This window comes from Arachis stenosperma, chromosome 2 (genome assembly GCF_014773155.1).
Source record: "Arachis stenosperma cultivar V10309 chromosome 2, arast.V10309.gnm1.PFL2, whole genome shotgun sequence".
Lineage (NCBI taxonomy): Eukaryota > Viridiplantae > Streptophyta > Magnoliopsida > Fabales > Fabaceae > Arachis > Arachis stenosperma.
Genome location: NC_080378.1, coordinates 378,168 through 402,702, shown reverse-complemented (window position 1 = coordinate 402,702; position 24,535 = coordinate 378,168). Strand labels below are relative to the sequence as shown.

Genomic DNA, 24,535 nt, shown 5'->3' with positions numbered 1-24,535 from the left:
ATTTTAAATAAATCTTTGAAATAATATATTAAATTAAACTATTAAATTATGTAATTCAAATAATTCACAAAATTAGTTTAATTTGTTCAACAATATCTCAGTTCTTTAGAGAAAAATATAAACGCCCAAAATACCAATATATATATATATATAAACGCCCAAAAAAGGCACATATTAAATAAGTGATAAGAAATTATATTTTAATTAAATGTAATATTTTTATTTGAATTATTTTTTTCAAAACAAAAAAAATTAACAATAACATATGACAAATTAAACAACCTTCTACATATCTTTTACATTTTCAGCTTCTAAATTGCTGAATATAAACATTGCCCTTAAATTAAAAAATACGCTCTTAAAAAAAACACCCTCAACATTCAGCCCAATTTCTTGGCCGTAACCATGATATCTTCTTAAGCGCTAATACACATAATTACACAAGGAGACTGTCATAATCCACGTGATAAAAACTGAACATGCTTGTACATCACTGCAGCAGCAACAAGTGTGTTCCCCTCAGGCACGTGTCTTCTCCATCCGCCACTGCACTCTACAGGTAAGCCATAAGAGCTACACCAGAGTCGTCGCCTTAATAGTAACATAGACTTAAAAATTGATACAAATCTATTATAAAATGAATTTATGATATATTAGTTTATGTAATTGTGCCACGTTAGCAATTTTTTGGATAGATAATAATTTTATAATTTTGTAAAATAAAAATAATAAATATCTACATAATAATAATACAAAAATGATTAAATTTAATACTTATTATTATTTAATTGAATTAAAAAATAACAGTTAAATATAATTAATATCTATATTAAAACTATAATATAAGAATTTTTATAAATATTAAAGTGTCTAATGACACATTAACATTTATTTATTATACATATATTCCAATATATCATAATTAATAAAAAATATTTATAATATTATACTATATTTTTTGTATTCTCATTCTAAATTATTTTTTCTTTTCTTTTTTCGTTAATATATTATCTCCAAATACACTAAAAAAAACTTTAAAAGTTCTACTATACAACACCATCTACTCGAAAATATCAACAAATAAATATAATTTATTTTTCAAAATTCGAATGACTCATTTATAAAAAATATTCATACGAATAAATAAAAGAAATCTAACTTTGTAGAATTTATTATATTCTATAATAAAGTATATAAGAAAGTTTTTTATTATATAAAATATTAAAAAAACATACATAAGTTAATATTTATAAGAGATATCAACTTCACAAGATTTTCGTTATTGTATATTTTTTCAATTTTGTTTTTAAATAACTATATTAAATTATATACAAATTATAAATATTTTTTATAAAATAAATCTTTAAATTTAATATTAATATAAGTATTATCTAATTAAATTTTAAAAAATATAATACTTTAAAATTTAATATATTATATAATTAATTTAGCTCTCAGCGTATAATGCGAATCTTAGTCTAGTTATGTTAACATCTATACCATTAGCTTCTCTTGGTGGTTTATTAGTCATTGCATTGCCCCTTGGTTGCTTATGAGTTTAACAAAATGCAAGATACAGATGTATTGTGCTTAAAATAAAGGACAGCATAACCTCAATATAATATAGACACAACGTTTAAACATTTTTTCTCTTAATTTTTCATCTATTAATAGATGAATATTTAAGAAGAAAAATTTACTTCTTAAAAATATTTTAAATCTTCAAACTAGAAATGATCTTCTAAAAATTTAAGTAATTTTTTTTAATATTTTGTTTTAATTCAAAATAAAGCATTCTTATAAATATTTAGTTTTTATAACATTTAAAATTCTTGAGGTAATAATCTCCATTCATGATAAAATTATATTAAAATCACTCTCACTTATAAAATAGAATTGTGACTTTTGTATTAAAAAATCTTGTCAAGCTCACGAAAAACAAACAAAATTAACATCCTCAATTGCAATGAAAAAATTGACAACGCATCACAGAACATATTGACTAAAAAAAATTTTGGCACCAATTTTTCTTGTTTTCAACTTAAATTACAAATAACAGAAATAGAACAAATTATTGAAAAATCACAATTCAAATAAGAATTATTTATATACTGAACAAATAATCAAAATAAAATATTTATAAACCATAAAAAAGCTTAATTTTTTAAAGTTGACAATTCACAGCTAATAACACCGGTCAATGTTCTATTTCTGGATATTTTATTAAAACAACACAGAACTCTACTATTTGTCATTTGATATTTAAAAAAAAAAATTAAAACAGCCCAAAACCACCATTCACAAATCCAAAATTATTAAAAAAGCAAGTAAAAGATAGAATGGCTTTAATATATTCAAGACAACTTAATTTTTCTAACTACAGCAATGCAAATATTTTAACATAAGAATTCAGAACCTAAACCTCTAAATAAATATAATTTCAGTAAATTCTGAAAACAATGCTTATTTATTGTGCTAATACACATTGCACTATTTCATGAGTATTAAAATTATATAACAGCATCAGAGTTTTCCTTCGTGAAAAAGACCACAAACACAAAAGAACATGAACCTAAACTCAGATCCCACAACTAAGGCCTAAGATTGTACTAGCTTCCTGGATGTACCAGTTTACCAGATTGCTGGATAAATACATTAAAAAAAATCTCAGCACATTACATTAACCCTAATATAAATAATCATAGAAAAAAATAGACTAACCACATGAAATATAGGAAACAACTGTTTAAATACAATTCTTTATCAAAACTATGAAAAAACTGTTCCAATGAGATATCTTAACAAAAAAACAATATCATTAATAATTTTGATGACTTATGATAGGATGTAACTTACTCATAATTAAAATAACAAATTAAAATACTAAGATACACCCAAAATATGGATAAATGATGAAGATACATGCTCTTAGTTTTTTCTTGTATGTAAATGATATACAATTTTCGATCAATAGAAACATTAATAGGAATTTATTCTTCAGTCAATAGCTCAATAGATATTGTCTTCTATTTTCTATTTTTTATTTTTTCTTGTATATAAATGATTTACGATTGATTTTTCCATAGCTATTCTTTCTCCATTTTGTTCCCATACGTTTTTAATTATATAGTATTTTTTCACTTCTATTTCTCTTTTAATTTTTCTGGTAATCACGTCCCACTACTAAAATGTATGATAACGATATTCTTCTATCTCTTTTTCTGTAATAAGACCCTTATATATAAAATCCTACATTGTAATAATACAGAAAAAATTAAATAAATAATATTAAAATTTATATAGAATAAAATTAACATTGTAAAAATAAAAAAAATTTATATAAATGTAAATTTATACTCTCAAATTTTAATTTTTTAAATGCACGCATTAATAAAATATTTGCAATCACGGTTGTTTTTCAACAGTTTCTCATATATCGAACACCTCTTCACAATTTTCACCTTAAACTCATCCTGCACAAATATATATAAAGACATATAAATTAAGCTATGTTATAACATTTTATAAATAAAAAAATATTATTTTATTACGATAAATAAAAATTATTAAACTAATAATATTTAAGTAAATAGATACATTTCTATTGATTGTGTTACATTGTCTTTGTGCTATATAAATTTGTACTTGTTCTCCTTTAAACATTCATTTGTAATTACCTATCTTTAAACATTACAAAATATTGCTGTATAACAATCCTGGTCATTCCTCAAATAATTATTCAACAAATTTTGTGATAAAATAATAAAATTTTCACTACAGTTAGATTTGTCAATTATGCTGTACCTAGTTTCTATAAAAACATAGAAATATTATTTCACCACCATATAAACTAAGTACAACATAATTGACAAATCCAATGATAAAAATATTATTCTTTCATAAGATTTGTTAGACAACTGTTTGAAGAATAACCTAATAGAAAAACGACGAAAAAAGTTTGCAAAGAATAAGAGTTGATCGAATTGATGACCAAATTATTACACAATACATTATAATGTTTTAAGATAGGTGACGTAAAAAAACATGTACAAGTTTACAGCACAAAAACAATGTGATACAATCAATAGAAAGATATCCATTTAATTATACATTGTTTCGTTTAATAATTTTCAATTATTGCAATAAAATAATATTTTTTTACCTAAAAAATATGTTATAACATAACTTAACTTATATATCCTTATATATATTTATGCAGGCTGAGTTTAAGGTGGAAAATTGTGAAGAGGTGTCTGATATATGGAAAACTGTTGAAAAACAACCCGTTGCGAGTATAAATTTATATTTATATAAGTTTCTTTCTCTATTTTCACTATACTAATTTTATTCTATATAAATTTCTGTATTTTTATCTAATTTTTTTCTGTATTTGTATAATGTAAGATTCTATATATAAGAGTCCTATTACAGAAAAAGAGATAGAAGAATATCTTTATCACACAGTTTTAGTAGTGGGGCGTGTTACTAAAAAAAATTAAAAAAAGTGAAAGAATAATATATGATTAAAAATTTCTGAGCACAAAGTAAAAAAAGAAAGACTATGGAAAAATCAATCGCCATTTACACACAAGAAAAAACAATTAGACAAAAAATTGAAGAAAATATCTAGAGTTATTGACAGAAAATTAATTCTTATTTATGTTTCTATGTTAGAAGAGCAGATATCATCATTTATCCATATTTTGAGTATATTTTAATATTTTAATTTGCTATTTTAATTATAAGTAAAATAATGCCTATCATAAATACTAAAATTATTAATTATATTGTTTCTATTTTTTTCTAGTCAAGATATCTCATTTAATTTTAGCCTATGTTACTTATTATATATATTGATAATTAGCATATAGTATTTCATAGTTTTGATTAAGAATTGTATTTAAACATTTCTTTAAATTTCATGTTTTTAGTCTTTTTTTATTATTATTATTAGTATTGGAGTTACTATAACATGCTAAGATTCTTTTTTAATGTATAAATACTTACCATGTCATTTTCCCAACTCTTTTTCTTGATCTTTTAGCATTTTCTGCTAACACCAAAAAACAACTACCATAACCTCTTAAAGTACTAAGAGAAAAAATGCTCACCAACAACCGCCCATTGAAGAAGTTCACCTAATTGTGAAAGGAGAAGAATCTTTCCGACATCTGAAATAAATTAACTATCATTTGTAAATTTCTATAGGTCAAAAATGGGATGTTTCTCAGAGTAAATAGGAGAAGTTTAGTTTTCATGTATAGTGGAATCCAAAATATCCAAGCAAGCGGAAATCACCATATTAGAAGAAATAGAAATATGTATGCTTATAATGAAGACTTTTAACTGCTCTTTTAGCAAAGCTTTTACAAAAAGAATATTTAAAAAAATATCCAAATTAATGTACCATGGATGAGTGAAATAAAATGTAACCAATCTTCATTGGGATAATCTTTTTTAATGACTTCAGCAGTTTGCAACAAATGTTGAACTAACTCAAATCAAATTAAAACTGCAAGCATATTACGAAAAATATAAAATTACCTGAAAATAAAAATGCTTGGTTTGCGAAAATGTAGTTACCCAATATTAACTTTTTGGCATCACCATCTTGCTACAGAGCTATTGCCTTAACTAAAGCAGCAACACCAACATTGCTAAGCATCTCTTTTACTGGGTAGCAAACACAATAGAATGAGTATTAGCTCTAATGAAAGAGTCAAAACAGTTGCATTCCAAAGCAACAACACCTGAAAGAGCAACCACTCCATCTCACTTGCAATGGGGTCCCAGAGTATCCACGACTTTTTCAGCATCTAAGAAAAAAAGAAAATTAAAGATTCAATATAAAATATTGGGTATTAATTCCTCCCCAAAGTTCACATAGATAAATACACAAACATCGTATGAGCAAGTGGATTAATTAATCACATACAGTTATGAGATTGTTGCACACACATATTACTACCCTCTAAAAGGGAAAAAGGAAAATTTCAGCAATGACATCACAGTTCGGAATAAGCATCATTATTCACTAAAATATGGCTCTGAAGGCAAAACATGTAGCAAAAACGATATTTCGTCTTACCCAGGGTTTGCTTCAGGTCGGGCACTGCAACAGAGTTGGGAAGTACTTGTTCAACACCTTCACCTCTCCCATCTTCTCCTTTTCGGTTTGATTATGTTTTAGTCACTGAAACAACCACAAATATTCAAACTTAAAATTAATAATTTAAGTAAAGATCAAAAGATAGAAAATTAAAATCCCCAATGCCATGTAATAATTCAATAATGTTTCAAACAATAAAGTGGAATGTAATCTTCGTTTTTGTATTTTCTAATTATAATCACCCTTTTCACTTATAAAACTTGTACATATTCCAAGGGTTAAAAAATATGTGTATGACTATATTTCTAAAAAGCAAAAATCAATGATATATTTGATTCAAAATTATAGCAAGAAGACAGCACTTCTAAATGAGCTTTGAGTTTTAATATTTTCAAATTTGTCCACAAAATCCTTAAACAAACTCTAGAAACACTACTACAATTATGTCTTTATATGTACGCTTACTCTTGTCATCATCACCTGAAAAAAAAAGAAAGAATGCAAGGACGCATGGAACTTTGACTTTGAAGGAAATAATTTGACAAAAGAAAATGACAACAATAATAAAATTAGTAGTCACTATAATAAAAACTAACTTTTCCTATTTTACACCTGCGATACATAGCCGATTCTAAGTCCGAATAAAGGAGGAGGGTTAGTGTTAGTTCTTCGACAGCCAACATAAAATTTTAGTCGCATCTTCATGACATGGATCATAACACTAATAAAAACTCTAGTATAGAATAATTTTCTTTGACGACTTACACTATTAAAAGAACTCAAAAGTTAAATAGATGCACAACAAATTAAGTTCTTATAAGTCATTTTAAATTCTTTTTGCATTACACACCCTCAAAAATACTGGAAACTAATTAAAAAATTTCATGATAATAGATTAGTTTCCCAATGTAACAATTTATGAGCTGATCTTTTAAAAAAACACCAAAACAAAATGACATAATAAATGCAATGTAACTTGTCAACTGAATTGAAATCACAAATATGGCACTCCCAAACTTTAAAAATATCATTGAATAATAACTGCAATAATAACATTTCTTTCCCTGCAAGACTATTTTCTTCTTTTACTTTTGATTCTCTTTCAATCACTAAAACAATCAGAAAGATTTGGACATGAAATAGATAATTTAATTGAAGAAGAAAAGATAGAAGAATCCTCAATGGTTGAGCGTAGGAAAGTTTTGGAATTTGAAACCAGGGGTGCGCAAAATAATCATGTATTGGAGATTCTAATTTGGACTAACTTTTGAAGAGTCACCCGCCAACTTCCAACTGCCGCCCCTTCTTCCGCCTTGTCCAATCCATTTTCCTTCCGCAAGATCACCTGCAATTCAAGAAGCAGTTGAACTCAAAACCAAACACTAATCTAAATTAGTTAATTCAGATTATATTAAAAAAGATGGTAATATACACTAATTATAAGATCTAGCCAATTTAAATTACTGATCCAATAAAGCTATAAACCAATACAAAAGGGAAGAAAAATAGGGCTCCATGTTCAACTAACTGGTAACTGCTACAGTCAAGATAAAGGCACCGTTGTTGGCTTGCTCTTATATCACTTGCATTAGAGTCATGGAATAGTTATTTTGAAGTAGAAAAGGCTAAATCTTTTTTACTCCTTTCGTAATCGAAGAAATAAAAATAAAAATATGAACTAACCTTTGAGTCACCGGCCAACTTCTAACTACTGCCCCTTCTTCTGCCTTGACTGAATTCTTCTGCCTTGACTGAATGTTTTCTCCCTCCGCAAAAAGACCTGCAATTGAAGCAGCAACTAAACTCAGAACAAGACGCTGACTAAATTGGTAAATTAAGATTACATTAAAAAGCATATAGTAATATACATTATAAGTTTGGCCAATTTCAATTACTGATCTAATAAAACTATAAACCAACATGAAGAAGAAAAAAGGGGTAGTGAACAACTAACTGCTATAGTCAAGATAAAGACATCCCCTCCTCTAATATTAGTCAGCAATCTATCACTTGAAAATTATAGTCATGCAATAGTTATTCTCAAATAGAAAAGGCTAAATCTTTCTTCTGCTCTTGTAATTAAAGAAATGAAAATAAAATTATCAAGTAAATTATTAGAATTAGGAATTCTATAACACTTATGGAAGCTATTTAAATGAAAGGAACCATCAGTCTAATTTTTAAATGAATATTACACAGAAAACTGAAAATGTGCAACAACTTGCAAGCTTTTAAGAGACAAAAACTATTACCTTAATTCTTAAATAAATAAATAAATAAATAAAACCTTCCATTAAAGTTTTGTAAATATAAAAGATTGTGTTGTAACAGGAAGCCCAATAGTGTTAAAGATAACAAAGACTAATATAGCATAAGAAAGGTTCTTTTGTTGCTAATGAATGAAAAGATTAGTAGGAAAAAGAAAGAATGCATACACTTTAGCAAAGTGCAAAATCAACATGACAAAATTGATCTTCATACTAATATTTTAAATTTGTCCAGTCTCATGTTTATAAAAGCTTGCATATTCTAAATAGTTTATATATCCAATTTGAGGGACCATTTCTTGAACTAAAGATGATTCTTTACTTATAGTCTTATATAATAACATGATTTAGATGAGTTGGTAACTAAACCTTTTACGAATAACATGAATTCTAAATAACATGATTCTGCTCTTTTAAACTCAGTTTAACGGTTAATTTATAAAAGGTACACAAAAGAAATATAAATCCATCATTAACCATATGTATAAATCAGAATAATATTTACATAATTATTGGGCAAAAAAATCAAAACGTTTTGAATGATTATATAATTAAAAGAATGCAAACAGTTTATTGACCATTGATGATCGCAGATCTGAAGAAGATGGAGGCAGACGCATAGCTGGTGATAACAGATCTGAAGATACTGGTGATGACAGAAGCATGGCTGGAACAGTTCGTCTTCATGAAGTAGAGACGGCGACACGGAGTGCAGACGGCGACGCGAGTGCAGACGGCAACGCGATGCACGCGGGTGCAGGCGGCGCCAACGCTATGAGAAGCAAGCACGGAGCAACACCAGCTACTCAGTGAGAGGAAGAAGGTGAGAGGCGGCAACAGATGAAGGAAGAGGTAGAAAGACGGAGAGGATGAGACCTGAGACGCAGTCACGCGATTTAGGTTGGGGTGTGAGACTTAGAGTGAACTGATGAGAGAGTGAGGGAGCGAGGCAGAGGCGGCGTGAGAAATTGAGGATTAGGTTTTCTGATTCTATCATAACATACATACATACATACATAATAAAAGGATATTTATGTAATTTCAGCTACACGGTATTATGCGAGTATCATGGGGTGGGTATATTTCTCCCTGCCTCCGTCTATTAAATGGATACCCACTCTTCGTCTCTGCGTAGAAAAAAATAACCTCTAAATCTGTTCCTCAGTCCCCGCGGATAACCACTCCGCCGCGAGAAATCGTCATTCTTAGTTTAACTTTACTTATCTTATATAACACAAAGTAAGATATAAAATTTAAATATTATATAACAACATAGTTTTTCAAGTGCATTCACGTTGTATATTAAAGAAAATAAAAAAAAACTCCAAGCAAAAGAAAGAAAAGAAAAATACTAAGCAAGTGTGAGAAGGACTAATAAAAGAATTAGAGTCATCACAACACAATAAAATGATTTCAAATTAAACATAAAAAAATATACAAAAATGATGAAGAAAAATGGCTAAACTTAACCTCAAAGAATCATATGTAGTAAGTAAATGTTACTCAACGAAATCAACCACGTTGGCAAAGATATAAAATTCTATAATTATGTATAATAGAAATTAAGCGGAGTGCAAAAGATGTTTAAAAGTGCAAAAGATGTTTAAAAGACAGGAGATGTATTACAATCAAGATGATGAAATTTCAGTAAATCTCCTGTACCTTTGGGTGAACAATACCAAAATTGCCAATGTGTCTTTCGTTGTAAATTATTCTAGCTTGTCTACACGCAAAAGACTCAAGCTCCTTCAATAAGTAGCAGAAGTAATCAACAGAAAGTTACATTTTCTTTAAAAGAAAAAAAGGTGAATAACACATGCAAAAACATAAAAACTCAGAAAATCTATGCAATGGATGTCATTACCGTTACATCTAATCACTCAATATAGTAATTTGATTTATCACCGGATAAAATCAAAGAAACATCATTCTTTTCCATCACTCTGTTCACCAAACATAAAAAATCTGTAAAATATGTGGGACAATGACATTTGATTTAAAATATAGATATAGATATCAAATATTTACTACAATTAAAAAATAGAGAAAAAATAATTATTCAATAAAACAAAAAATATTCACTAGTCAAAGTGACAGATCTAAAAAAATTTTATAGTGGAAGCAAAATATATATATAATAATTTTTATAATAAAAATATTATGTGTACATAAAAATTAATTATTAAATTATTCATTAATCATTATATATTTGTATATAAATTTATATATTATTTAATTTATTTTTAATGTATATTTTTTATTTCAATATATATACATGTAGCTATTTTCTATATACATATAACATGATTAGTTTTTAAAATATCTAATTTATAAATTAAAACACTAAAATAGTAATTTAAATAATAATATATAATTTAAAATTTTATTATTTAGGTTTCATATTTTAAAAAAATTAAGTAATTCTTTTTTAACAATACAATCAAAATATTTCTTTTTTTTTTATATAGAATAATGTTATACATTCATGATATGTAGTTGTTACGGAAAAAAATTAACACTAATATAAAAAAAAAAAGATAAATAACACTCTTTCGAATCGATTTCTAAAAAAATTACAAATTTTATTTAAACTGTGAATTGATCATTCTAATAATATTTAATAAAATATTTTTAAATTGGCTATAAAGTACCAAAAATTAAATAAAATATTATTGTGGAATCAAATTCAATAATTTAATAGGAACGAATAAATATTATTATTATATACTACTCAAAAAATTTTCAAATTGTAATAAGACGCTTGCTCCCACAATGAAACACGTACTTCCGTCCCTCTTATCATCATTTAAGTTTAATTAAACAACTCATTACCAGTCTTTATCAACATAAAAAAATGTCGAGGCTCTTCAGAGTAATAGTCGTTAATATAAGATCACATATGAATACAAGCATGCATCTCATTGTCACCAACTGAAACAACTGGTTCTTCTAACGCATAGGTAAGGTTGTTTGGCCTCCTAAATCTCTAATGTCTTAATAGGAACATCCAAAAATCCAAGTGAAAACAAAACAATATTAAATAGTTCAGGAATGTCCACAAATTATGAGTATATATTGGATATAATGTGGATAACTAATAAGTACATGGAAGTGTATAAAACACCTTGAAAAGAAATTAACACCCATAAACAGAACCAAATTTGGGCCAAGTTTTAGTAAAAGCACATGTATATATTTTTTTAACCAATCATAATCTGCAACCTACAAAATTTTACATAAATTTTGCTCCAAATATTAGTAGAACTCAATCCATATCATTCACAGGAAAATGACAAATTCAGCTCAATCCATTTTAGCCTATGATTAACATCCATAAGGAAAGTGTTTTGAATAAAATATTTTTTAAACAATAAAATATAATTTTGTTTAGGATATACCTTGTTTTGTTTAAATCTTTTATGTCTTCAGTGCTTATGTTAGTCCTCCATGCCCTCCATTAGGCCTCAACCACTTCCATCCATCAACCTCCCCTTCATTCCTGCTAACTGATCATAAAGCAAGCATGTATCATTAAATTGCAGGTAAATGGTAAACAAAGATGACACAATGAATACACAACATCACAAAAAAAAAAAAAAACTTCTCCAACAAAATAACCTCAGGTTTCAGCAGCAACACGAACTTCATCTTCTTTAATGGGTTTAGTGAAGGATGGATTATCACACAATCATTAAACAATTCAACAGTGACAAATTACTCCATTTCATTGGCATATGGATAATGAAGTCATGAACTATGCTGGACTAATGACAAATCTTCTTTTGTATGGAATCATTAATAAAATTTCCAGCAGCAGCAGAAAATGAAAGAAAATTTCTGAATTGACATGCATCTAATAGGTAGAAAAGGTTATAAACAATCAAACAATTTAATCATCTTGATTTCAACTTTTAATGAAAAAAACAAACAAATGGTATACATACTCTGAATTTCCAAGCTCTCTTAGTTCATCAATTGCTGCAATTTACTTTTTTCACGGCTGATCAGTGGAGTCAAAGAAAGTCTTCATCTGCGCCCCCGCCAACCACGCTCCTATCCCTCATCAAAAACCCAAACAGCAGCACTTCCACCACCGCCGGGTCTTCTGCTGTTATCACAGGTATTCCATCGTCTTTGGGCGATACCCTCGTCTGTTGTAGAATCTCTGCCGAGAGCATCTCTGGCACCCTGTAGAGAACCACTTCCACTCCCTTAACGCTGTCCACGCCCTTCTTCAGCCTCCTTGCTAGGCCTTCCACGTGTCCATACATTGAGTAAAACACCATGAAGATCCTCAGCATCGTAGCAGCGGCGACCACCCCATACGACGACGCTTGGGTGTTTTTTATACATCTGTGGAGGTGTTGTCACAGGGGATCGACGCCGTCTAAGACATTCCGGCAACGACGAAAGAGGGAGAATCGCTGGCGACACACCTTCTTCTTGCTGGGAACGAATCTCCTGCTTTCCCACTCAAGATTTTAGATCGGAAAAGATTTCAGAGGATGAGAATGAGAGAGTTTTAGAATTTCAGGAGAAGGGTTCGAAGAAAAGAGGGTAGTTATGAGAGTAAATGGGGAGCATGAGGAGATAAGATAGCTGAATTAGAAAATTTGATTTCTTAGGGCCAAATTTGAGCGGGAAAATTCCCGCTCAATCAGATATACAACTTCTTCCTTTAAAATTAAATTTGGATGGAAAAATTAATTGGGATTGCTGTAACATCGTCTTTCAAGTGAAAGAGAGGGTTTGAGTGTAGAATAGTTTTAGAATTTGAATTGAAAAATGAAATTGAATTTTTTTTTTAAATCAATCTGAAGGCGCGCAATCTTCCGATAAAAAAGCTGGCATTCTCGTTTTCTCCACCTATAAATTTATTTTTTTTTATAATTTTACATTAATATAAAAATATAAAAAAATTATTTAGAATTAAAGTAGTGTGATGAAGTGTAATTTATTTTGCTAATAAATTATAGTTCAAATGGGGTTCGAGTCTCTTATCTTTGATAAAAAAAATGTAATTATTTTTGTCCCTAATATTTTCATTCTATTGAAGCCTCTAACGTTTCAAAATCGTCTCAATTTTGTCTCGCTGTCAATCCTGTTAACTGATCCCTAACGGCAGGACAACATTGAGTCAATTTTAAAATGTTAGGGACTTAAATAGGACGATTGAAATGTTAGGGACAACTTTGAGACTTACCCCAAACATTAAAAACATTAGGCACAGGATTCGGTGGTCCAGGAATCTTTGGACCACTAAGTGGTCCAAATAGAAAACATGTTTTTAGAGTTTTTTTTATTAATTGCTACGTAGTTCTTAAACTAATTTTAATTACAAATCAACCCCATATATTTTATTTAATTATAAAAATAGTTTTTTATTTTATAAATTATTATTTTATCAATTATCTATTATATTTATTAACAATCAAATACAAAAATAACAACCAATTATATTCTCCATTCATCCTAATAATTCCAATTGATTAAAAATTAACTTTGATCTCGTTACGTTCGTCATGGCTTCCAAATCGTGTTTCCTTGAAATTCAATCGATGATTTTTCAAACAATCGATTGAATGATAACTCAATCGATTGGTTTACACTATCACAAAACAATCGATTGAAAGTTGTAAGGTAGAATGGTAAAAAGCTTATACCAATCGATTGTTTATACTTTCCATCGAATGAATGCCTCAAAACAATCGATTGTTGTTGTTACTCAATCGATTGAATTCACGAAAACAACATGGATTTGCCAAATACAATCGATTGAAAAGTGATGACATTGAAGTTTTAGCCAAATTCAATCGATTGGTAATGTAATCCAATCGATTGGAAGGTGTGAAGTTGAATGTTTGCCAATTTCAATTGATTGGTAATGGTACATAAAATTTATAAAACGTCAATGATATTTTCTTTTAAATTAATTTATAAAATTTTTTAGATTTGTGTCCTCTGAAAAGTAAAAAAAATTATAGTAGAGTAAAATTTACCTGAAACCAAATAACATAGTGTAACACACATCTTTGATCAATGTTAAAAAAAAATTAGCCTAATTATGTACATAAAATCCTAAGGAATACAGTTCTATCTTATTTAATTAAGTTAGTTTTAAAATACCAATAATGCTTTTTCATGTGCTGCTTTTAATCTAAAATCTAAAAAAAAATTGATTTAAAATATTATAATGTTATTATATTGGCACAACACTTTATTTTTGTATGATAAATACAAGTACATTTTTATATAAAGTATTTAAAGTATATAAAAATGTACTCCTATTATAAAAAAAATATTTAAAAAATTATTAAATTTTTATGTTATTAAAATTTAATAAATACAAGTACATTTTTATATGTTATTTTTAATTCAATAATGTACTAATAGGAGTTAAAATTAATTTATATTTAATAATTTTATACTAAAATTAATTTACTATAATCTTGTTTTATACTTCTTTTAGTATATTTTTTTATATTATATAGTATTTTTTCTAGTATCTTATTGTACAATGTGTAATTCGAATTACCATTTGATTCGAAATGTGAGTAATTCGAATCAATTTGATTCGAACTTCCTCCTACTCACGTGTTCCTACTAATTCGAATTGATACAATTCGAATATGCTTTTATAATTCGTTTTAAGTTGATTCGAATTACTTGTATGCAATGGTTGGGAATAATTGGAGCTGTATTGATTCGAATTATTAAGGAATGTAATTCGAATAAAGTTGTTTCGAATTACATTAAAGTGTGCTTTGGTGAATTCTTGTATCAGATTCTTGTTTGGCTTATATGCGTAATAAACTTCTCTCCTTGGCTTAAATGCGTTTTTTACCCTCAATTTTATATTAACTCTAAATATATTAAAAGAATTTACTCAATATATTCTAACATTTAACTAATTGCAAACACTTATCCCAAAACATATTTACAAAAATTAGAGCACTGGTTACTAATGTTTTAACGAAACTAAATTTGTGCATAACACAAATAAATAAATTAAGCATACTTATTACTTGATACGCTGCTACCTTATCAATATCATATACTTTTTGTATTTTTTACTCTGCCTTACTTGAATAAAAGCAAAAGGTACTATTGATAGGCAAAATTATTTTGTGATATAGTGTAAACCAATCGATTGAGTTATCATTCAATCGATTGTTTTGAAAAACCAATCGATTGAATTTCAAGGAAACACGATTTGGAAGCCATGGACCAATGTAACGAGATCAAAGTTAATTTTTTAATCAATTGGAATTATTAGGATGAATGGAGGATATAATTGGTTGTTATTTTTGTATTTGATTGTTAATAAATATAATAAATAATTGATAAAATAATAATTTATAAAATAAAAAACTATTTTTATCATTAAATAAAATATATGGGGTTAATTTGTAATTAAAATTAATTCAAGGACTACGTAGCAATTGATAAAAAAAACTCTAAAAACATGTTTTCTACTTGGACTACTAAGTGGTCCAAAGGTTCCTGGACCACCGAATCCTGTGCCAAAACATTAAGGATAAAAATAATACCTTACTCTAGTTATAAATATTAAAGTGTATAATGATACATTAACATTTGTTTATTATACATATATTCCAATACATCATAATTAATAAAGTATATTTATAATGGGTTTAATTATTTTGTTGGTCCCTATAGTTTCGCAAAATTTTTAATTAAGTCGCTATATATTTTTTTTCCTTTTAACTGGTCCCTGCACCAATTTTTTTTTTCAATTAGGTCCCTCTTGGTAGTAATTGGCTTAATTGTATACTGTATAGGAATTAAACTAAAAAAAATTGGTGCAAAGACTCAGATAAAAAGAAAAAAATGTAGGAATTCAATTGAAAAAAAAATTAGTGCAAGTACCCAATTAAAAGAAAAAAAAATATAGAACCTAATTAAAAATTTTACAAAACTATAAAAACTAACAGAATAATTAAACCTTTATAATATTGTACTATATTTTTTGTATTCTCATTCTAAATTATTCTTTCTTTTATTTTTTTGTCAATATATTATCTCCAAATACACTAAAAAAAACTTTAAAAGTTTTACTATATAACACCGTCTACTCAAAAATATCAACAAATAAATATAATTTATTTCTCAAAATTCGAATAACTCGTTTATAGAAAATATTTATACGAATAAATAAAAAGAAATCTAACTTCTTAGAATTTATTATATTCTATAATAAGGTATATAAAAAAGTTTTTTATTATATAAACATAATAAAAAAACATACATAAATTAATATTTATAAGAGATATCAACTTCACAAGATTTTCGTTATTGTAAATTCTTTTATTTTTTGTTTTTAAACAATTATATTAAAATTTATACAAATTACAAATATTTTTGGGTAAAAAACCATATTAAGCCAAATGGGCCAAAAAATAACGTAAATACGCCAAAGCAAAAATCGTTTCAGCAATAAGCCAGACCGTATTTTTATATAATTCGAACCAGGTTGGTTCGAACTCTAAATGGTAGTAAATCGAACCTGGTTAGTTCGAATTAGGTTATTTTTTTTGTTAATAATTCGAACCAGCCTGGTTCGAATTAAGAATGAACGTAATTCGAACCAAGGTGGTTCGAATTATAGAGAGAGAGGGTTTCCTTGTAAATCGAACCGGGCTGGTTCGAATTAAATAAAAAATAGTTCCAACCAGACCGGTTCCGGCCTATTGTGAGACTGACTGAGCTGTGTATCTATGGACGAGGCAGATCCGAATCGACCAAAGAGGTGCGGCCTATGTCGCCAACCCGGCCTATGTCACCAATCATAGTTCGAACCAGACCGGTTTGATTGTTTATGAATAATGCAACACTTTCCGTGGATGCACAATTTAATAAGAAAAAAATAAACACTAAACTGTTTCAAGATTCGTTGATCATACGAAGTGAATGTCCCACAAGAGAAAAAAAAAACATAGGTGAACAGATTATCACATAATAAAGTAAATGAACAAAATTGGTGGAGTGAAAAAATGGGTGACAAGACATAACACTGTCACCGAGTTTCAAATATGATGACGGAAAAGACTCAAGAGTAGTAGTAGTACTTTAGTAGCCTAGTAGTAGTGGTGTCTCCTCTCCAACACTCTAACATGCCTTTTTGTTTGAAATGCTCTTCTTTGGGGTTAACTTAGCAGAGAAGTATTATTTAAAGACAATAATTTAAATAATATATTATTCAGTAATAAAAATTAAATATTAGAAACTGTCCAAACTATCGAAAAAAAAGTACAAACCACTATCATACATGATTGAACTTTAAAGAAAAAAATACATGAAACATGAATCATCTAAACAGATGCGACCCAGTGCCACAGCGACGGGGTACCCGTGCCCTCTGACCTCGGCGGATCAACGGCTCCTCATCCTCGATGTCATCCCCGTCATCCGGTGGGGCAGGCTGTGCTGGTGGCGCAACATGCAGGGGTGTCGCCGAAATCCCTGCGACAGACTCTGATGCAGCGGTGAAGGCGGATGGAGGAGTACCTCCGAGACAGAACTGGTGACCAGCGGATGAGGATGGAGGCTCATTCAGATCAACATCTAACGGGGCCTGTGTGCCTGAGGTCTGACCACCACTGCGCGGAGTCGCGTCCCCCTGCATGATGGCGGTGATCTCGTCAAGGAAGCGTGGACTCCCAAAGTCCCCAACAAGCGTGTCTGACCCAATGAAGTCTGACCACTGTGATCCGGAGATGCGCCAAGGTGTCCCCCCCTGCTCAGGCTGGTCATCGGCTGGCACACCAACGAAGTAATCTCCAAGAGGGCCTGATCCAAGTACAGCGTCACCTGTGTCAGCCCCGGCACCCATCCCTGTACCATACCACTCACCTGCATGACCATGATCGTGTGTGGTAGTACCAGCAGATGCAGCAGCCCCTGAACCACCCCCACCAACGGGCCGATGCTGCTCGTCGGTGTCGTCCCCATGGTCAGCACGACCCCTCGCCCTACCTCGCTGGCCTCGTCCTCCGCCTCTAGCGAGACCGGCGTCGTAATCATCGTGCACAGCATGGTCAGGCCACCTCCACTCACGCTGGCTCCTCCGTGTCCCCACACCCATCCTCCTCTCAACCCTACGCCTGTCCGGCACGTCCTCAGGACGATCCATGTCTGGAACTCGCCCCGGACCCCGCTGTGAGGCCTCTAATGGAATAGGAACTGCTCTAGGATCCCCCATCTGCGACTCCGGAGACAAGAACCTCTTCCCATACTGACGCCACCAGTCCAGGAACGCATGCGAAGGTCCGGGGTCGCCTACAACGTCGAACCTAAGCACACTGTCCTGACGAGAGTCCCAAAGGAGATGCCACCTCTGCAAAGTAGACGGGAACCATCGATCGCCGCCTCTACCGTCCTTTGACATCAAAAAGTCAATGTTCAGGGCGGGATGCGGAATGGGCTGAACCCCACCAAACTGCGGAAGAACACGATCTATCTGATGCCACTCTATCACAGCAAAGTAGATCAGCACCGTCACAGAGCGCCACAACGCCATATGCCTAGGCTCCAAAACCTCTGGATGCACAACCTGAAGTACGTCGGGAGTACTATACGGCATCCATAGAAACTGCAAAAGAAACTCACCCTTGTCAGGGCAAATTTACCACACAACTAGAAATGCTAGATTATAAAAGGACACTTGTTAAGTAGCATACTCACCTCCCCATCCTGTAACCGGTCTATCCTGAGCCTCCACATCTGCACTCTAGGACCCTTCTCGCTACCGGAAGGGTTGTAACCTGACCATCTGCACCATACACATTTGTTACATCAACAGAAATATTAATGACTACGCAGGAATGTATGTCAAATTGAAATAGAGAAGGCCTAGTATAGTACCTGGATGCCAATGGCCAGCTCGACTCATCATATCCTGCAGGCCTAAACCGAGGAAAGCGCCAAAAGATCCAAGACTGGAGTAGCTGAAGCGGGCCCGCTAACTTGACAACATGTCTGTTCGCCACTCGGCACATGCACCGGTACAACCAAGCCAGTGCGGCAGAACCCCAGCTGTAGGTACCCAGCTCCTCCAGTCTAGCTACGTACGGAAGCCATCTGATGTGAATCCGGTTCCCTGACTTGTCCGCAAACAGCTGGGTGCCCAACAACATCATGATGTACGCACAGGCATACCGGCGCACAGTCTCATCATCTGCATCCTCAGGGCACTCCCCGAAGGTCTCCTGAAACCAGCTGCAGTTCACTGCGTACTTCTGAACCTGGCTGGGAGGAGGTATAACTCCGAGCAACTCCTGGAACCAGACCCAGGCTGGACGGCCACCCTCGATGTATATATGGAACTCGGACAAGCACCCGCTCACGTAACGGCCGTCCACTGGCAAACCCAGCTGGTATGCCACGTCCTGGAGTGTGATGGTGCACTCTCCGAACGGCATATGGAACGTGTGCGTCTCCGGACGCCATCGCTCTACGAAAGCACTGACAAGGGCCTCGTCTAGCCGGAACCATCGGTCGTTCAGCCTTGCAAGATGGTATAGACCTGCCATCTGCAAGTACGGAACGTATCTGTCATCAAGTCGCATGCCCTGCTGCCGCCGCATGCTCCTAATGCATCGCTGGGGCTGCTCACAAAATGAAACGCTCAGTTAGAACCGGCTTAAAATCCAACCACAACCATAAGCAGCACGATAAATCATCAACATACCGTTCTGCTAAATAAGACCGCATAACATTACATGAAAGATAAGCAATTGGAAAACAAATCACCAACATAAAACCACTAACGTAAACCACTAACGTAAACCACTAACATAAACCGTTTGCATAAACCACTCGCAAAAACCGCTAACACAAACCACCAACATAAACCACTAACGTAAACCACTAGCATAAACCACTAACTTAAACCATTAACTTAAACCACTAACATAAACCATCTACATAAACCACCAACAAAAACCACTAGCATAAACCGCTAACTTATACCACTAACATAAACCACTAACATAAACCACCAGGATATACCACTAACTTAAACCACTAGCATAAATCAATAACTTAAACCGCTTACATAAACCACTAACATAAACCACTAACATAAACCACCTACATAAACCACTAACATAAACCACTAACATAAACATAAACCACCTACATAAACCACTAATATAAACCACTAACATAAACCACCATCTAACCCACATGCAAAACCACTAAGCCACAAATACCGCTAGAATAAAAATTATTTCCATACTAACCTCCTCGTTGATGACCCCGGCTATATGAGCGACTCCGTCCAAGCGATATAACCGTGCCGGATCGTCCCCCATGAGCAGAGTATTCCGTTCAGGTCTTCGTCGGAGAGAATCTGGGTCGTTTTCTCTGAGATTTTGTGGGGTAGGGGGAGGAATAATAGTTCGAATGAGGGTGACTCGAACTCCTTATATAGCCGAATCACCCATAATTCGAACCACCTTGGTTCGATTTATTAAAGAGCGCTCCAAGGGTAATTCGAACCAGCTTGGTTCGAATTACATGTGTTGCAGAATTGGCCATAGTTCGAACTAGCCAAGTTCGAATTACATGGGATTGGAGTTCGAACCACCTTGGTTCGAATTACATTGAAATCTCCACTTTCCTAATTCGAACCACCCTGGTTCGATTTATTCAACTTTATAGTTCGAACCACCCTGGTTCGAATTACATAAAAATAGCATCTGGCTTATTGCTGTAACGATTTTTGCTTTGGCGTATTTACGTCATTTTTTGAGCCAGTTGGCTTATTATGGTTTTTTACCCAATATTTTTTATAAAATGAGTCTTTAAATTTAATATTAATCTATGTATTATCTAATTAATTTTTAAAAAATATAATACTTTTAAATTTAATATATTGTATAATTAATTTAGCTCTCTACGTATAATCCGGGTCTTAGTCTAGTTATGTTAACATCTATGGGTGTGTTTGGATTTTAGTTTGTAAACAAGAGTTTGCATAAAAGTGATTTTGCAAAATTGATTTTGATGAAAAGTAAGTTTGGATTAACGTGAGTTTTGTTTGGCAATTTTTATATCGAAATTGATTGTAGTAAAATAAATGTTGTTTGGATTATACTACTCAAAATCACTTTTAGATGAAAAATTACTAAAAGAGACATCAATTTAAATAATTTTTTTATATATGCAAAATCAAAATACTAACAAAAATAATATAAAAATATTTATCATATAAATAAAATAAATATAATAAAAAAATAAAAATATAAAAGAGAGTACTATAAATTTTATAATGTCAAACAAAAAAAAATATTCTATAATTTTTTAGTACTGTTAGTGCTCTTTAATTTAGTATTATTTTTTACTATAAATTTTTATTATTTATGGTTTTGTTGTTACTTATAATTAATTTCTTATTTATTTTGTCCTTTTTTATAGGATCATAATTTATATTATACAAAATTTTGATAATAAACGTAGTATATAATAATTACAATTACAAATTTTACAAAGTCAGAATAAAAAATAAAAAAAATTAATACAAAATAAAAATAGAGTACTTCAAAGAATAGAAAAAAATCATACACATAAGAAATAATAAAAATTCCATAAAATCAACAACATATATCATATGAACAAAAAAATATAATAAAAAGTAAATAAAATTCGTATGAATAAAATTTAAAAAAATAAAAAATTTCATACGCAACATAAATATAATACAGTAAAGGATAGAAAAAAATTCATATAAAAAAATAAAAATATCTTAAAAAAAGTCAATAACATTTGTCATGTGAATAAAAGAAATACAATAAAATAAATAAAAAAGCCAAACAAAAAATAAAAAAAATTTCATAAAAAAAATATACATATAAAAAATAGTATAATAAATTATTAAAAAAACTCATAAAAACATAACATGAGAAATCAGAACACTATACAAATAATGTAAAAATATTTATCATATAAATAAAAAATATAATAAAAAATATAAATAAAAAATACAATAAAAAACATAAAAATTAAAATATAAAAATGAGTATTAAAAATAATAAAAAAATTAAAATATTCAATTTACTAGTGATTAAAATAAATTTGAACTATTTTAATGAAAAAAAATTTGGAACGAATGACTATGAAGAAGTAAGAAGTACTACAAAAATTATTATAAAAGTAATAGTTACTAGTATCTTTTTATAGAAGAAAATGAAGGATAGGGTTAGTAAAAAAGAAATAAAATTTCACCTAATTTTCCAAAGACAACAAGCAACCATGAAAGTGAAACGCAGAAGCTACAAATTTTAGCTTCTCCTGAATGTGCGTTTAGAAGCATAATCACTTCTGCGTTCAGAAAGATAAAAATGGCCAAACAAAAAGGTGAAACTTTCAAGAAGCTCAAACGTACTTCTCTCCTCCCCAAACACACCCTATACCATTAGCTTCTCTTGGGTTATTAATCATAGCATTGCCCCTTGGTTGCTTTATTGCTTATGAGTTTAACAAAATGCAATATACAGTTGTATTGTGCTTAAAATAAAGGACAGCGTAACCTCTATAATATAGACACAACGTTTAAATATTTTTTCTCTTGATTTTCACCTATTATCATATAAAAATATTTTAATATTTATAATGACTAAAAAAATCTTTATATATTATAGTACATAATAAAAGTAAATCATTTTAAATTTTTTTTATGATATTATATTAATAACATACTGTTTTATTCAAATTTTTGTTCCATTGTTAACAACAAATAAATCAATAATTTTCGAGTTTTGTTTCACAATCTTAATTCAAGGAGCGGAAACGACTCCTTTTGTGGGTGTCTTAAAGTCTCAATTGTAGTTTTGAAAGTAAAATTAAAGATAAAAAAAAAAACATATAAGATGCCGGAGACAAAGTAAAATGCAGAAATTAAAACAAACAGAAAATTAAAAAGAAGATGAAAGAAGAAACATGAACATAAAAGAGAAAAAGACGTAAAAGTAAAGAAATTTTATTAATAAAAACTGAAAGAAAGCAAAATACAAGTGTTTGAATTCAGAGGAATTACTTAAGATTCCCAATTTTACTCTGTGATGCCAAGGGGCTGAGAGCGTTTTTTGGGTTTTTAAGCGTTTTCCAAGAAGAACTGAACTGATTACAACGTATTCCTAAAACTCTATTTATAGACCAGCATAATCTCAATGGGCAGTTACTCTTTGTACACCACTTGCAGGAAATTTGAATTTCTTGTAACTGTTTCCACACTTCTTGCTTGATGTTAATTTCAAAATTTAAATAAATAACCAACTATCAAATGATCTAATTTAATTTAAAATAGATATAAATATTATATATAGGAACATTACCAAATAACTAATTATTTATTTTTATAATTTTCTTATAAAAATAATATTTTATCTAACACTAAGTGATAATAATTTTTTGCCTAACACATACATATATTAAGTAAATTCATTAAAACAATTATATTTTATATATTTTATTTATGAATATGTTTTAAATGCATATAACAAAGTTATTAGAACAATTTATTTACATTATTTTATAGTATATTTTTTATTATGTGAAGTATAAGAATATAATTTATTGTCACAATAATACTCAACAAAGTATGTTAATAATAAATAGATCATTTTTATATTTTATCGAATCCAAAATAAAAAAATATAAAAACTAAGATAAATTTTTTATATAACAAGCACTCGTTAATATTTTTTTAATCAAAAACATATTAATTATGAGTATATATATTAATAATTATTTAATATTATATTTAATTATATAATATTTTAATTTTTGACTCCTCTTTTACTAAATTTTTGTATCCGTTACTGTTCATATTTTTTTATTTATGCAAATAATAAATAAAAGTACATAACAAAAAAATTCATAAAATAATTAGATTAATTAAAAAAACCGTAGTATGCAATAAATAAATATTTTATTATAAGTGTACGTGCACATTTATTTATGTAAAATTTCATATTCATAAATTATATTTTTTATCTTGTATCAAATAAAATTTAAATATTATTTATATTAAAATTTTTATCTAACTATAAAAAAAAAGTTAAATTAAAACAACATATATGTTCTTAATTATTAATTTAAAAAATTAACGTATATTATTTATTGTGAAAACTTAAAA

General features: G+C 29.8%; 1 long non-coding RNA gene across 4 annotated transcripts; it reads right to left on the bottom strand.

The window, feature by feature from the left end:
• Positions 1–2,199: 2,199 nt before the first annotated feature.
• LOC130961991 (uncharacterized) lies at positions 2,200–9,385 on the bottom strand. 4 transcript variants are annotated; one of them, XR_009079682.1, is made up of 7 exons: positions 8,955–9,384; positions 7,793–7,889; positions 7,375–7,454; positions 6,089–6,193; positions 5,751–5,816; positions 5,545–5,673; positions 2,200–5,171 (listed from the first exon to the last, which is right to left on the bottom strand). It is a non-coding gene; the product is annotated as an uncharacterized LOC130961991 (long non-coding RNA). The 4 variants fall into 4 exon arrangements; XR_009079683.1 differs by having other exon boundaries at positions 5,777–5,816; XR_009079684.1 differs by having other exon boundaries at positions 2,325–3,473; positions 5,112–5,171; positions 5,545–5,816; positions 8,955–9,385.
• Positions 9,386–24,535: the final 15,150 nt, after the last annotated feature.